Source organism: Nannospalax galili, unplaced genomic scaffold (genome assembly GCF_000622305.1).
Source record: "Nannospalax galili isolate Female #2095 unplaced genomic scaffold, S.galili_v1.0 scaffold2176, whole genome shotgun sequence".
Classification (NCBI taxonomy): Eukaryota; Metazoa; Chordata; class Mammalia; order Rodentia; family Spalacidae; genus Nannospalax; species Nannospalax galili.
In genome coordinates, this window is record NW_008337939.1 from 28,485 (window position 1) to 43,120 (window position 14,636).

Here is a 14,636-nt window from a genome sequence, read left to right on the forward strand (position 1 = left end):
GAAATTGCCTCTATTGGACTGGCCTGTGGCCATGTCTGAGGGGCATCTTCTTGATGAGTGATGTGGGAGGGCCCAGCCCACTGTGGGTGGTGGCACAGCCCACTGTGGGTGGTGGCACCCCTGGGCAGGTAGGCCTGTGTTGCACAAGAAAGCAGGCTGAGCAGGGGCCAGGGGGAGCAAGCTAGTAAGCAGCGTTCCTCCATGGCCTGTGCTCCAGCTCCTGCTTCCAGGTTCCTTCCCTGAATTCCTACCTTGGGCTCCCTGATGAACTATGACCTGGGAGATGTAAGCTGAATAAACCCTTTCCTCCCCAAGTAGGTGGTGGGGGGTTTTGTCACAGCAATGAAGAAAAAAACTAGGACAAACAAGAATAGAATATGCAGTAATTGTGTGGCACCATAAAAAGACCAACCTTACAAATCATAGGCATACAGGAAGAAGTATCTCAAGATAGTGGTATGAACCAGATCTTCAACAGGATTGTAGAAGAAAATTTCCCAAAATTAAAGAAAGACATGCCCATACAAATACAAGAAGCATATAGAACACCAAAGAGACAGGACCAGAAAAGAAACCCTCCATGGCAAATCATAGTAAAATAATAAAATTACAGAACAAAGAGAGAATACTGAAAGCTGCAAAAGTAAAACAACAACTTACATAAAAAAGGAAAACCCATCAGAATTACAGCTGATGTTTCAGTGCAAACTATGAAAGTCAGAAGAGACTGGACCAAAGTATTCCTAGTTCAAAATGACCACAGATGCCAACCCAGATTACTTTACCCAGACAAAATGTATATTATAGTCTAAGGGGAAACAAAACTCTTCCATGACATAAATCAGCTGAAAGAATTCAGGTCCACAGAACCAGGCCTTCAGAGAGCTCTTGAAGCAATACAAAGAGCTGAAGAAAGGAACGACTATACCCAAGGGGTCATGCAAAGAAACTCAATGAAATTATAACTGTGGAAATGCACAGCTATACCAAGAATGTGAACAAAAATGAAAATGCCAGGATTCAATACACATTTTTCATTTATCACTTTAAATATCAATGGACTGAGCTCTCCAGTCAAAAGAGACAGACTAGATGAATGGGTTAAGAGACAAAACCCATCTTTTTGTTGTCTGCAAGAAACTCATCTCACTTTTAAGGACAGGTACCACATTAAGGTGAAAGAATGGAAAAAAATATACCAAGTGAATGGTACTAAGAAAAAAGCAGGTATTGCAATTCTAATATCTGATAAAATAGACTTTAAAACTAGTCAGAAGAGATAAAGAGGGCCATTTTGTTCTGTTCAAAGGAACAATAGTCCAAGAAGATATTACAATCATGAACATATATTCACCAAACTCTGGTACACCCAACTTCATAAAATTAGTACTACAGGACTTTAAGACCCAGATTAATCCCAACTCATTAATAGTAGGGGACTTCAACATCACATTGTCTCCCTTAGATAGATCAACAGGACAGAAAATTAACAGAGAGACATCTGAATTAAAGACTACCATACATCAAATGGGCCTAACAGACATCTACTGAATATTCCACCCAAGCACCAAAGGACATACTTTCTACTCAGCACCCCATGGAACCTTCTCCAAAATCGACCATATATAGGGGCACAAAACAAACCTCAACAAATACAAAAAGTTTGAAATAATTCCATGCATTCTATCAGACCACAATACAATAAAGCTTAAAATCAGCACTGGAAGAAACCCACATGAACACATGGAGATTAAACAACACACTCTCAAATGATGAATGGGTCAAAGGAGAAATTAAGAAAGAAATAAAAGTATTCCTGGAACTAAATGAAAAGGACAATACAACATAACAAAACCTCTGGGACATGTTGAAAGCAGTCCTTAGAGGAAAGTTTATTGCTCTAAGTGCCTACATTAAAAAATCAGAAAAAACATAAATAAATGACTTAACATTGCAACTCAAGACACATGAAAACCAACAAATGAAACCCAAACCCAGCAGACAAGAAATAACAAAAATCAGAGCAGAAATTAATGAAATAGAAACAAAGAAAACAATACAAAGAATCAACAAATCCAAGAGCTGGTTCTTTGGAAAGATAAACAAGATAGACTGATAGCCCAGTTAACCAAAAGAAGGAGAACCTACAAATGAACAAAATCAGAGATGAAAGGGGAACATTAAAACAGACACCAAAGAGATCCAGAACATTATAAGGGAATACTTTAAAAACTTATATGGGCCGGGCGTGGTGGCACATGCCTTTAATCCCAGCACTTGGGAGGCCGAGGCAGGCAGATCTCTGTGAGTTCAAGGCCAGCCTGGTCTACATAGTGAGTTCCAGGACAGCTGGGGCTACAGGGAGACCCTGTCTCAAAAAGACCAAAAACAAAACAAAACAAAAAACCAAAAACAAAAAACAAAAGCAAACAAACAAAAACCTATATGGATGGGTACCTAAAAGCATGGGAACCATCAAAACTAAACCAAGAACAGATTAACATCTTAAACAGACCCATAACACAAAAGGAAATTGAAACAGTGATACAAAGCCTTTGCCTAAAAAAAGCCCAGGACCAGATGGATTTATAGCAGAATTCTACCAGATATTTAAAGAAGATTTACATCCAATACTACTTAATTTATTCAAAAAATAGAAATGGAGGGAGAACTTCCAAATTCCTTCTATGAAGCCAGCATCACTCTAATATCAAACCCAGGTAAAGGTACAACCAAAAAAGAAAACTATAGACCCATATCCTTAATGAACATAGATGCAAAAATTCTCAAGATACTTGCAAACTGCATACAGACACACATCAAAAAGACCATTCTCCATGATTACATCAGCTTTATTCTAGAGATGCACAGATGGTTCAATATACATAAGTCAATAAACATCGTAAATCATATAAATGGGCTCAAAAATAAGAACCACGTGATCAAAGAGAAGCCTTTGACAAAATTCAACATGCATTTATGTTCAAAGTCCTAGAGGGAACTGGAATGGAGGGAACATGCTTCAACATAATTAAAGACATATACAACAAATCCACAGCCAACATCATTCTAAATTCAGAAAAACTGTATGCATTCCCATTGAAATCAGGAACTAGACAAGGCTGTCCACTATCTTTCCACCTCTTTAACATAGTGCTTGAAACTCTTGCAAGAGCAATAAGAAAAGAGAAGGAAATTAAAGGAGTAATAAGTGGAAAAGAAGAGATCAGATTATCCTTTTTTGTAGATGATATGATATTATATCTAAGAGATGCCAAAAATTCTACCAGAAATCTAGAAATTATTAACATGTTCAGTAAAGTGACAGGTTACAAAATTAGTCTACAAAAGTCTGTGACCTTTCTATATACCAATAACAAGCAATCAGAGAAAGAGCTCATGGAAACACACCCTTTCACAATAGCTGAAAATCAATTCTTGGAATAAACCTGACCAAAGACATCAAAGACCTCTACAATAAAATTTTTAAATCTTTAAAGAAAGATATTGAGGAAGACATTGGAGGATGGAAGGACCTCCCGTGCTCATAGATTGGAAGAGTTAATATTGTGAAAATAACCATCCTACCAAAAGCCATTTGTAGATTCAATGCAATGCCAATCAAAATTCCCACAACATTTTTCACAGAATTGGAAAAAAACATCCTAAGATTCATATGGAAGCACAAAAGACCTCAGATAGCCAAAGCAACCCTGAGCACTAAGAGTAAATATGAGTACATGCAATTTCAGACACCTGATATTTGACAAGGGGCCAATGACATTCACTGGAGGAAAGACAGCATGTTCAGTAAATGGTGCTGGCAAAACTGGATCTCCACCTGTAGAAGAATGAAACTAAACCCCTATCTTTCACCTTGCACAAAAGTCAACTCCAAATTTATCAAAGACCTCAATGTGAAACCTGAAACTCTGAAACTCTTAGAAGAAATCATTGGCAATAACCTACAAGATACAGGTGTAGGAAAGGATTTTCTAAACTGGACATCAATTGCTCAGGAAACAAGGTCAAGAATCAACAAATGGGACCTCATTAAACTAAAAATCTTCTGTACATAGAAAGAAGCAAACAAGGAATTGAAGAGAAAACCCACAGAAAGGGAGAAAATATTTACCAGTAACACATCTGACAGCAACACATCCAGAATATAAAAAGAACTCAAAGAGAAAGTATCAAGAAAGGAAGTAACCCAATTAAAAGTTGGGCTAAGGCACTGAACAGAGAGTTCTCAAAAGAAGAAATAAAGATGGGTAAGAAGCATCTTGAAAGGTGTTCAACATCATTAGTAATTAGGGAAATGCAAATTAAAACCACTTTAAGATTTCATCTTACTCCAGTCAGACTGGCTACGATCAAGAGAACAAAGGATACCAAATGTTCGAGAGGATGTGGGGAAATGGGAATGCTCATCCACTGCAGGTGGGACTGCAAACTTGTACAAGCCCTATGTGAAGCAGTGTGGAGAACTCTTAAAAAACTACAGATGAACCAACCATTTGATCCAGTTATGCCACCCCTTGGCATATACCCAAAGAACTAATCCTATTGCAGAGACACTTCTACATCCATGTTTTTTGCTGCTCTTTTCACAATAGCTAAGAGATGGAAGCAACCTAAGAGTCCCTCAACTGATGAAAGGATAATGAAAATGTGGTTCATTTATACGATGGAGTTTTACTCAGCAGTAAAGAAAGATGAAATCATGAAATTTGCAGGTAAATGGATGGAACTAGAAACTGCTTTACTAAGTGAAGTAACACAGACTCAGGAAAACAAATGATGTGTGTTCTCCCTCATATGTGCATCCTATTACCAAATCCTCATAAGTGAGTTCTATCCAGAAATAACTACCAGAACCAGGATAATGAAACAGAACCAGATAGGTCAAGGAAAATAAAGAATCTTAAAGAGAAGAACAGTAGGAAACAGGCATTAATAAGGGAGATATGGATAAAAAATGGTGTTATTTTAAGGGGTGGGGAGGGAAGGTTTTACAAGGAACCTTGGGGATAAAGGGAAAGAAGGAGGTCAAGAGAGGTTGGAATGGTATTATTAAGGGAGAAATGGGAAAAATGGGGGCACTTTAAATGGAGAAACCATGGTGGAAGGGTTGGACAATGCAAGAGATATATAATGCCTAGCTCATTAAAAAAACCAGATGGAACCATATTAATTGAACAACCTACTGACAAAGTATACATACAACTAGCTCAAAGAATATAATATATGTCTAGGCAAGGGTTACCTGAGAACTTTTGGTCTCTGCCCAAGCTTTATCTACATGGCACATGGTAATTAAAAGTACCAGACTGGGGGGCTGGAGAGATGGCTCAGTGGTTAAGAACACTGTTTGTTCTTGCAGAAGACCCGGGTTTGAGCCCTAGCACCCACATAGCAGCTAACGACTGTCCAAAACTCCAGTCCCAGGGGATCCAACAGCCTCTTCTGACTTCCGTGGGCATTGCACAACATGGATGCACTGATCTACATGCAGGCAGTACATGCATACACATAAAATAAAAATAATAAATGAAAAAAGAAGAAAAAAGTACCAGACTGGTCGAACTAACCTCTTTGGATGTTTAATAACCATACTTTGAGGCCTATACTATTTTGATCAGAGGGACTTAAAGGACACTTTTTGCTCCTTGCCTTCCTAGGTTGATGAAGTTCCAGGGGACTATGAGCATCATTCAAAATGTCATGTAATTGTGGTGAGTCACCTGTCCTTTTGATCAAGGAGGCCATGGATACCCCACCAGATGGACTTGAACCAGTGTCCAGTCTACAAAGAGGAGGGTCAACACAGAGGAAACATTTGCTCCATGCTTCCAAGCGAAGCCAGCATGGTCTAGCAGGACCTTTGACTTATCTTCACATAGATGGAACTGGTAAAAGAAAGGAGCCAGGGGCTCCTCCCAAGACCATGTGACCCTTGAGGAATCGATCCTCAAACAGCCTTAAGAGTAAAAGTAAATTGGTTTATCTGGGCCAACTGCATGGTCTTAAACACCCAAAAGGAAAGTATAACCGAAGATTAAAGGGATCAATATAATTCTTTAAGAGTCCATATGTTTAGCTAAAGGCTACACAACTAGAAACAGTGCCAGACAGGAGATACCTTCCTTTGAGTTGTTGGCCAGGGTGACCCAAGAGACTCCCAGACAGTAACCCAGCATAGAACTGGGAAAATGAACATCAGACCCCAATCTTATGTAAAGGAATATTGGCAACTGATTGCTTCTAGACAAGGAACAGCTGATCTTTGTGAAACAAGGAACTCTAAATAGGCTGACTAGATTCAGTGGATGGACAAGCACCGGGGAATGGTTGAGGGCCCCAACAACACAGTGGACAGTAACTGGGATGACAGAGTATACAGGCTCCAGTGGGGGGGGAGGGGCACTATGGGAGGTGCCATTTGGGATGTGGATATATAGATGAATAAGATTGTTTGGGATATTCTGTATGAAATACACACAAAAATTCTACAAAAAATGAGTTATATTTGAGGAAGAAGCATAAAAATTTGCTTCATGTTAATTAGTAGAGGTGAAAAACATTACCACTGAAATCTACCTGATGACTTTATATCCATACTCAGGTGCCAAGGATCTGAGTGTAACCACTGTGACTAGTAATAATCAGATACAGAGAGATTTGAGATGCATGTGCAAACATCTAAGTGTTAGTAGCATTAAAAATGAGTTTTTCTGTATGTAACAGCATATTTTAAAATGAAATGGAAATCTTTTTTATAGGCTAAAACCTATTCAATTTTATGTCTTTTAGGGTTTATACTGAGTTCAATATTGTATAACTGTATTAATTCAACTGTGAACCTAAAAATTAGAGCCACTTTTGAAAGAGATGCATCTTTGCTCTGGAAGGTGTTACTGAATATGTTAATGCTGTAATGAAATGCTTCTTCTAATCACGTGGTTATTAAAAAACAATTTAAAAATGAATTAAAAAAAGACTTTGGTGTTACGTCTTCAAAGGGGGGAATGTTAGAGTATCAAAAATCCCCATAAAAAAGGAAGAAGAACGAGTACATAAAATTATCAGAAAAAAATGATGGGGAACTATGGAGGAGTTGGAGGGGAGGGAGTGGGCATGGATTTGATCAAAACACCTTATATGTATGTATGAAATTCTCAATAAATTAGTTTTTAAAAAAGAGTCATTAAGAAATTCTGGTATGCTATTGCATATTAGTTACCACAGCTTATGTTAATGTATTATTCATTTCAAAAGGTAAGGAGCTAGAGAGATGACTCCGTAGTTAAGAGCTCAGTGGTTAAGTGGCTGTTCTTGCAGAAGACCTTGGTTCCAATCCCAGCACCCATATGGTGGCTAACAACCATCCATAACTCCAGTTCCAGTGGGTTCACTGCCCACTTTCTGTTCTCCCTGAGCATTGCATGACACAGGTGCACTTATGTACATACAGGCATAACACTCCTAACACATAAAATAAATAAATTAAAAATTAAGGAAAGGTAAGAGAGAAGGACACTGAAAGTTTTCATCATAAAGTGATAAATTTTTTAATTATATAATTATGTTTGACTTGATTTAAATAGCACACAATATATGTGCATATTAAAACATTACATGATAGCTTATCAATATACACATTTTTGCTTTTGTTAATTCAAAAGATATAAAAGTAAAACTAAAACTGTTTCTTAAGAGTGCATATCTAAAGAATTAAAAAGCATTTTTATTAATTCTTTAAGAATTTCATACATTTTTGTTTTGAGTGTATTCAGTCCTATTCCTACAAGTCCTCCAAGATCCACCCCCCTTCCTACCTTCACAACTTTGTGTCCTCATTTCCCTTTGGGTGTTTGGCCATCCACTGTAGCGTGGTCAGCCTACCAGGAGCTATACTCTTAAAGAAACTCTTCCTCTCCCAGAAGCTATCAATTGCCAATAGCTCTTCAGCTGGAAGTGGGACATTGCACCCACCTCCCTTTCCCTGCTGTGATTTTTTTCTGGCTTGAGTTTGTGTAGGTCTTCTACATGCAGTCACAACTTTTGTGAGTTCATATGTTAACTGCTCTGTGTGTCTGGAAAATACTTGTTCTTTGAAGTCATCTACTATCACTGGATCTTACAGTTTATCCTTCCCTCTTCCACAATGATCCCTAAACCTTCATAGGAGGAGGTGTAATATAGATGTCCCATTTAGAGCTGAGGATTTTTCAGTCACTTATTCTCTCTATCTCGACCACTTGTGGGTCTCTGTGCTAATCACCATCTGTTGAAAAAGGAAGCTTCTCTGATGATGGTTGATAGATGCACTAATTTCTGAGTAAAACGATGTCATCAGAAGTCAGTTTAATTCTATGTCCATTTAGTAATAGTAGGTTCTCCCCTAGGGCCTATAACGTATCTAACTATGCATATTTAGCTCTAATAATGGTGCTAGGATGGGTTCCATCTGGTGGATCAGTTCTTAAATCCAACTAGAAAGTTATTGGTTACTTCAATGACATTCATGCCATTATTGCATCAATGCCTATATTGTAGCTCATGGAGTTCACAGATGCATAAGACTGATGACTACTTTTATCCTCTGGAAGGGCGCATAGCACCTTCCAGCACTATGAAAGCTATCTGTAGGCATGAAACTTTGAGGTTATGGATGTGGGAGTGTAAATTGGTGCAGCCACTATGGAAATCAGTGTGATGTTATTTCTAACCTCAAAAGGTTAGAAATAGATTTACCATGTAGTCCAGCCATATCACTCTTGGGTACATATCCAAAGGACTCTCTATCCTAATACAAAGATACCTGTTCATCCATGTTCATTACTGTTCTGTCCATAATGTCCAGGAAATACAGTCTGCATTTCCATCAAGGAATAAATGGCTAAAGAACATGCAAGACATTTATGCAACTGAGTATTGTTCAGCTGTTGACAGATAAAATTATGAAATTTGCAAGTAAATAGATGATGTTGGAAACAATCATTCTGAGAGAGGCAATCATGGACCTAGAATGACAAAAACTGCATGTTTCTCTCATTTTTCAATGCTGTTTTTGAAACTTTAGATAAAAGGAGACATTCTTTATAAGGTTGCTGCATATGTTAATTTATTATAGTATTCATTTATATCTTTCAATTGAGTTTGTGTCCTTTTTATAATTATTTAGCCTAATTTTCATTCATATTGACATTTTCAAGATGACAGTGGTTTAATTTAAATGCCAACCTTCTATCTTCTTACTGATAATTATGATATACTAAGCCACTGAGATTTCAGACTTTACCTATGACAAGAAGTAGTGTTACATAAAATAAACAAATAAAAGTTGAATGATAAAATATTTCCAAACAATATTCAATATAAAAGCCAAAATGTAAAATCATATGCATCATTACCTACTTTTGTAGAGGTGCCTGTTCAGGTAACTGTGTGAGAGGTGACATCATAAACCAAGAAATGGTGTTGTTGTAGTTTGCTTTTCTGTTGCTGTGGTAAACGCCATGACCAAAAACAGCATGGGAAGAAAGAGTTTATTTCAGTGTACAGACTACCATCCATCATTGAATGAAACCAGGCCAGGAGCTCAAACAGGAGCCTGGAGGCAGAAACTGAAGCAGAGCTCATGGAGGAGTGCTGGTTACTGGATTGATTCCCCTGACTTTCTCAGTTACCCTCCTTATACAGCACAGGCCTACCTGTTCAGGGATGGTATCACACATAGTGGGATGGACTCTCCTGCATCAGTTACCAATTAAGAAGATGCCTCACATATTCCCACAGGCCAATCCAATGGAGAAAATTCCTCAAGTGAAGTTTTGTCTTCTCAGGTATTTCTATTTCATGTCAAGTTGACAAAAGCTAACTGGCCCAGGGATAAAGGATAAGGAGACTCATAGAATAACAGAATTTAAGGTTGTTTGTGTTTTGAATATTGAGCTGCCTATAGACCATAGGCATTAGCATCCATTAGGGAGATAAATGGTACAGTGGGGACCTTGGAGGAGAAGACTAGCTTCCCTTGGAGATGTGAGAACATCTGGGATTGTGAAAGAAGTGTTTGTATGTTACCACTTTAAAATGTATCCTGTTTATTTCCTTTGTTGTCATTTAAATAGGTGACCAGTCTCTTCCTTTTGAAGTGGGAGAAAGTAAAAAGAAACAGCAGAATCAGACAGGCTTCTGTGTTACTAAGCTTCACTTATGACACTGGGTGTTGGAATTCAGTTTTCAGTGAGTAAAAAGTGACAAAAAAGAAATAATGTATATATGTGTATGCACACATATATTCACAAAGGAAAATACCAAACAGAAGGAAAATGTAATGAAAAAGTAAACTCCATCTCTACCTCTAGCTTATTTCCCTGGTTATGTGGAAATAAATTAAGACGTGCTTGGCTTGACACTAGTGTACAAGAGGATTAGAAAAAATTTGGTAAATATCAAGATGAGTTATAAAACCAATGAAGTCATCAAAAGAAATAAAGAATATGAAGAATTAAAGAATAAAATAATGCCAAAATTGGTGCAGAAGAAACACATTGGAGATCCTGGAAGAAGGATTAGAGGTTGAGGGTTCTGGATGTTACTGAGTATTGAGTTAAACTTTAGATCATCATTTAAAATGAATGTAGAGATCAAAGGAGAAATCTTAGCCAAATGATAAAATCCTAGAACAATTTAAGGTTGGAAGGAACAGGGGTCCAACATAACACTATGTCTATACAATATTCCAGGATCATCTGGGCAAGACAGAGAAAGACAAATTAGGTTCTTAAGAGCTACTCCCAAGGTTAAACTACTCAGCTAAACTTTTTATTTAGTGTAGCTAACAGTTACATAGCATAACCTTTGGCCAGAAGCTTCCATGGTGGGAAAAATTCTGCAAACTATTCCAGTGTTAACCTCAATACATTTATGAGATGAAATTCTGTAAAATTTCCAAGTTCTACCATCGTAGATTCAATTGAGTTTTCCTTTTACAAAATATTCTTTCTAGGGCTCCCTTTATATCTCTGTTTCTCAGGCTGTAGATGAAGGGATTCAGCATGGACGTGACCACGGTGTACATCAAAGACATGACAGTCTCCTTCACAGTAGAATTATTATCTGGTGGACATAAGTAGAGCCCAATGACTGTTCCATAAAACAGTGTTACCACAGACAGGTGGGAGGCACAGGTGGATAAGGCTTTAGGGATTCCTTGAGAAGAAGGAACCTTGAGAATGGAGAACACAATTCATGCATAAGACATGATAATGAGTGCAAGTGGAATGACAAGAAGGAGACTTACAACAATAAATATCACCACCGCATTAACATGTCAGAACAAGCCAGCTTTAGCAAGGCAGACATATCGCAGAAATAGTGGGGGATCACATTGTTTGCACAGAAAGACAATCTGGCCATAAGCAGAGTGTGCAACATATCATGTAATGTGGTCAGCACCCAGGAAAGCACCACCTGACACATACAGAGCTTGAGGTTCATGATGATGGTGTAGTGAACAGGAAAGTAGATGGCCGTGTAGTGGTCATTGGCCATGGCCACAAGCAGGAAGTTCCCAAGGTCTCAAAAATACAGGAAGAAGTATATTTGTGTCAGGCATCCTGCATAAGGAATGGATGATACCTGGCTCTGCAAGTTCTGCTGCAATTTAGGCACTGTGACAGAGGAAAAGCAAAGGTCAGAGAAGGACAAATTACTGAGAAACAAATACATGGGTGTGTGGACATGGGAGTCCAATCCAAAGAAGACAATGATGATGAGGTTCCCCAGGATGGTGGTGAGGTACATGGCCAGGAACAGGGCATAGAACAGGCACTGGTGTTCTGGTTGGATGGGCAGGCCCAGGAGGAGGAACTCTGAAACGACTTTTTGGTTCCTTTCTGCCATCCTTTGTGTACATTACCTTTAAGAGAAAATATGGTCTCAACCTTCCAAATAAATATGAATATGTCTTTCTCTAAATCACTTGTTACCTATGCTACAATGGCCAATCTCTTAATCATCACAATAATTGAGTGTAAATTGCAAATGTTTACAATCTCTGTAATTGTTTTTGAGACAGGGTTTCACTATGTAGCCCAGCTGACCTTGAATTTGCTATGTAGACTGTCATAGACTGGTCTTGATCTCACAGAGATTCATATACCTCTGCCTCCTGAGTGCTGGGATTAAAGGCTTGTGCCAACCACACCAGGATCTAATCTCTATAATCTTGATGATTAAGTATTTACTTCTCTCTACCATGTTTTAGCATTCTTTCCTTTCTTAAACATTTTATCTATTTGTTTTTAGGACAAAATTCACTAGGTTTCTCTCATCTTCCTGAGTTTTTACCCAAAGCAATTGCTATTGGCTCCTGTTATATCAGTATTTTGTAAGATGATGACCTTGAAAAATGTCTCTGAGCCTTATCCTCTCATAATTCTATATACAACCCCATGAAAACTCATGTACTCCAATATTCCATATCACCCATTAAAAGTCAGATGTAGCTCTGTCTCTTTACCTATAGATCCTGTAGTCCATTGTTAACCAATTATCTTTTCTTGGTTATAGCACAGGAATCTGAAGCTCAACAGATTCCGAATAAATATTAATGCTTCCACTCCTCTCATCTTCCTGCTTTTTTGCTTTTATAGGTCAATTAAAGAAATTTGAGATCATGTAACAAACCTGTGAACTTTGTTGCTTTCATAAATCTACTTGAACTTCAATCTAGGACATCTGATTGACCATCCACTTCATTCACCTGCTACTTCCTGCATTACTTACTGGAAGACCACATTCGTAGAATAATGTGGTATCTTACGTCTTCTGTAATGTCAAAGCATATATTCTGTTCATGTGAATGTTTATATCCTGTAATACTTTTCTCCTTCAATATTCTTCATTCACACGGTCACATTCTAAGATGGAAATCTGATTATCTCTTTGCTGATTATTGCTTCATGGAGATTGTCATTTATCTTAAGAAAACGATATAGTCTTCAATGTATGCAAATGATTTGGTGCCACCTCTACAGCCTTATGTGGCCCGACAATGACATTTTTAATCTACTCTGTGGTAACACTTCATTGCAAGTAATAATACCCTGTCTCCAGTTTTAAAAACTTGCTGTTCTCATTACTACCACTTTCTAGTCTATGTGATTTCTTTGCCTGGTGTATCTCTCATTCATCTTTAATGCATATTATGAGATACTTGTTCAATCAAACCTTGTCTATCTGCTCAGAACATATTTCCATGTCCCCAAGTGACCTGTACTCATCCCACAGCACTCAGTGCCCCTGATCACTTGTTTATAACTGAATTTAAACCAGATTATAAACTCCATGTAGGAAAGACAACACTGTGTGCCTTCACCTTGCAACAGGACAAACACCTGGTATGAAGGCTGGATCTGGCCAGTGTTTCCTGAGTATTCCTTGTCCTTGCTTCAGCCTGAGACTGATTCCTTTAATGTCAAAGCTAGAAAAGCCCAAGTTTGGTAGAATAAATACTCTCTTCAATATTTTCAATGTATAAACTTACTATTCAACCACTCAGCACTAACACTTGACACCATGTGTAAGAGATAAGATTCTGTACTTAGGAACAATATAAGTAAGTTAGGTCAGATGTACAATTTTTCTTTAATATTGGTGACCAAATATAAATCTTTATGCATCAGCCCAGAGAGTGTCTGATATTGATATAATATAAAATAAGTGTGATGATCATCTCATAAGGTATTGGAAATATAAAAATATGAATGCACTTAAAAATCTTGTGAGCTATTCCTCCTAAGTATATTATTATGTGATGGTTTATTTGATGATGTCAATAGTGTGGTCAGTGATCTGTACTTAGGAGCATGTACAGCAATTACCACTAAAAATACAGATTTCTGAGCTTTGTCAGACAATGTTAATCATAATCTTGGGTGAGAGGCCTGTTTGAGGATTATAAAAGCTCCTCATAGGAAGGTATATTAAAGGAGCCTTAAGAACCACAGATTCAGCCTGAGAATGGTGATATGTAATTGTAATCCCATCACTTGGGAGTCTGAGGGAAGAGCTTATGATGAGGTGAAGCAGCCCTGGGTTACAAAGTGACTTCCTCTCTCAAAAACCCAAACAAACAAACAAACAAACAAACAAACAAACGATAGGCTTGTACTCAACCTCACTTAGCTTCATTATGTTGAAATGCTATGATCTTTGAGAATAATTTCAGAATAAGTAACTAAATGAAGACCCTGATTACTAAAGAGATTATAAATGATGTCTATGAAGCAAAATATTTCTACAATATAACAAAGCCTTGAGAGTCATAGATAACAAAGAAGAGTTTTGTCATACCTGAAAACTTATCCTGAGTACCATCGTATAACCTGGACAATCGATACTCTTGGGTTGGAAGAACTGTAAGGAAACAGCTCATTCCAACCCAGAGTACATATGGTGATTTCAAAACCCTGATAAAAGATGCCATTCTCCTTTATTTACTATAGACACAGGAAGTAACAAGCTTAATAGTCATTACCCAAGTCTATGCCACTGTTTTCCACATTTCCACTTGTAGTCATCTCTGGGTCTAAGTGGCTTTGCATCCCAGAGGAGTCCAGTAG

At 37.8% G+C, this 14,636-nt stretch overlaps 1 pseudogene; it reads right to left on the bottom strand.

Annotated features, from left to right (window-relative positions):
- Nucleotides 1-10,966: 10,966 nt before the first annotated feature.
- Nucleotides 10,967-11,913, bottom strand: LOC103733942 (annotated as a pseudogene).
- Nucleotides 11,914-14,636: the final 2,723 nt, after the last annotated feature.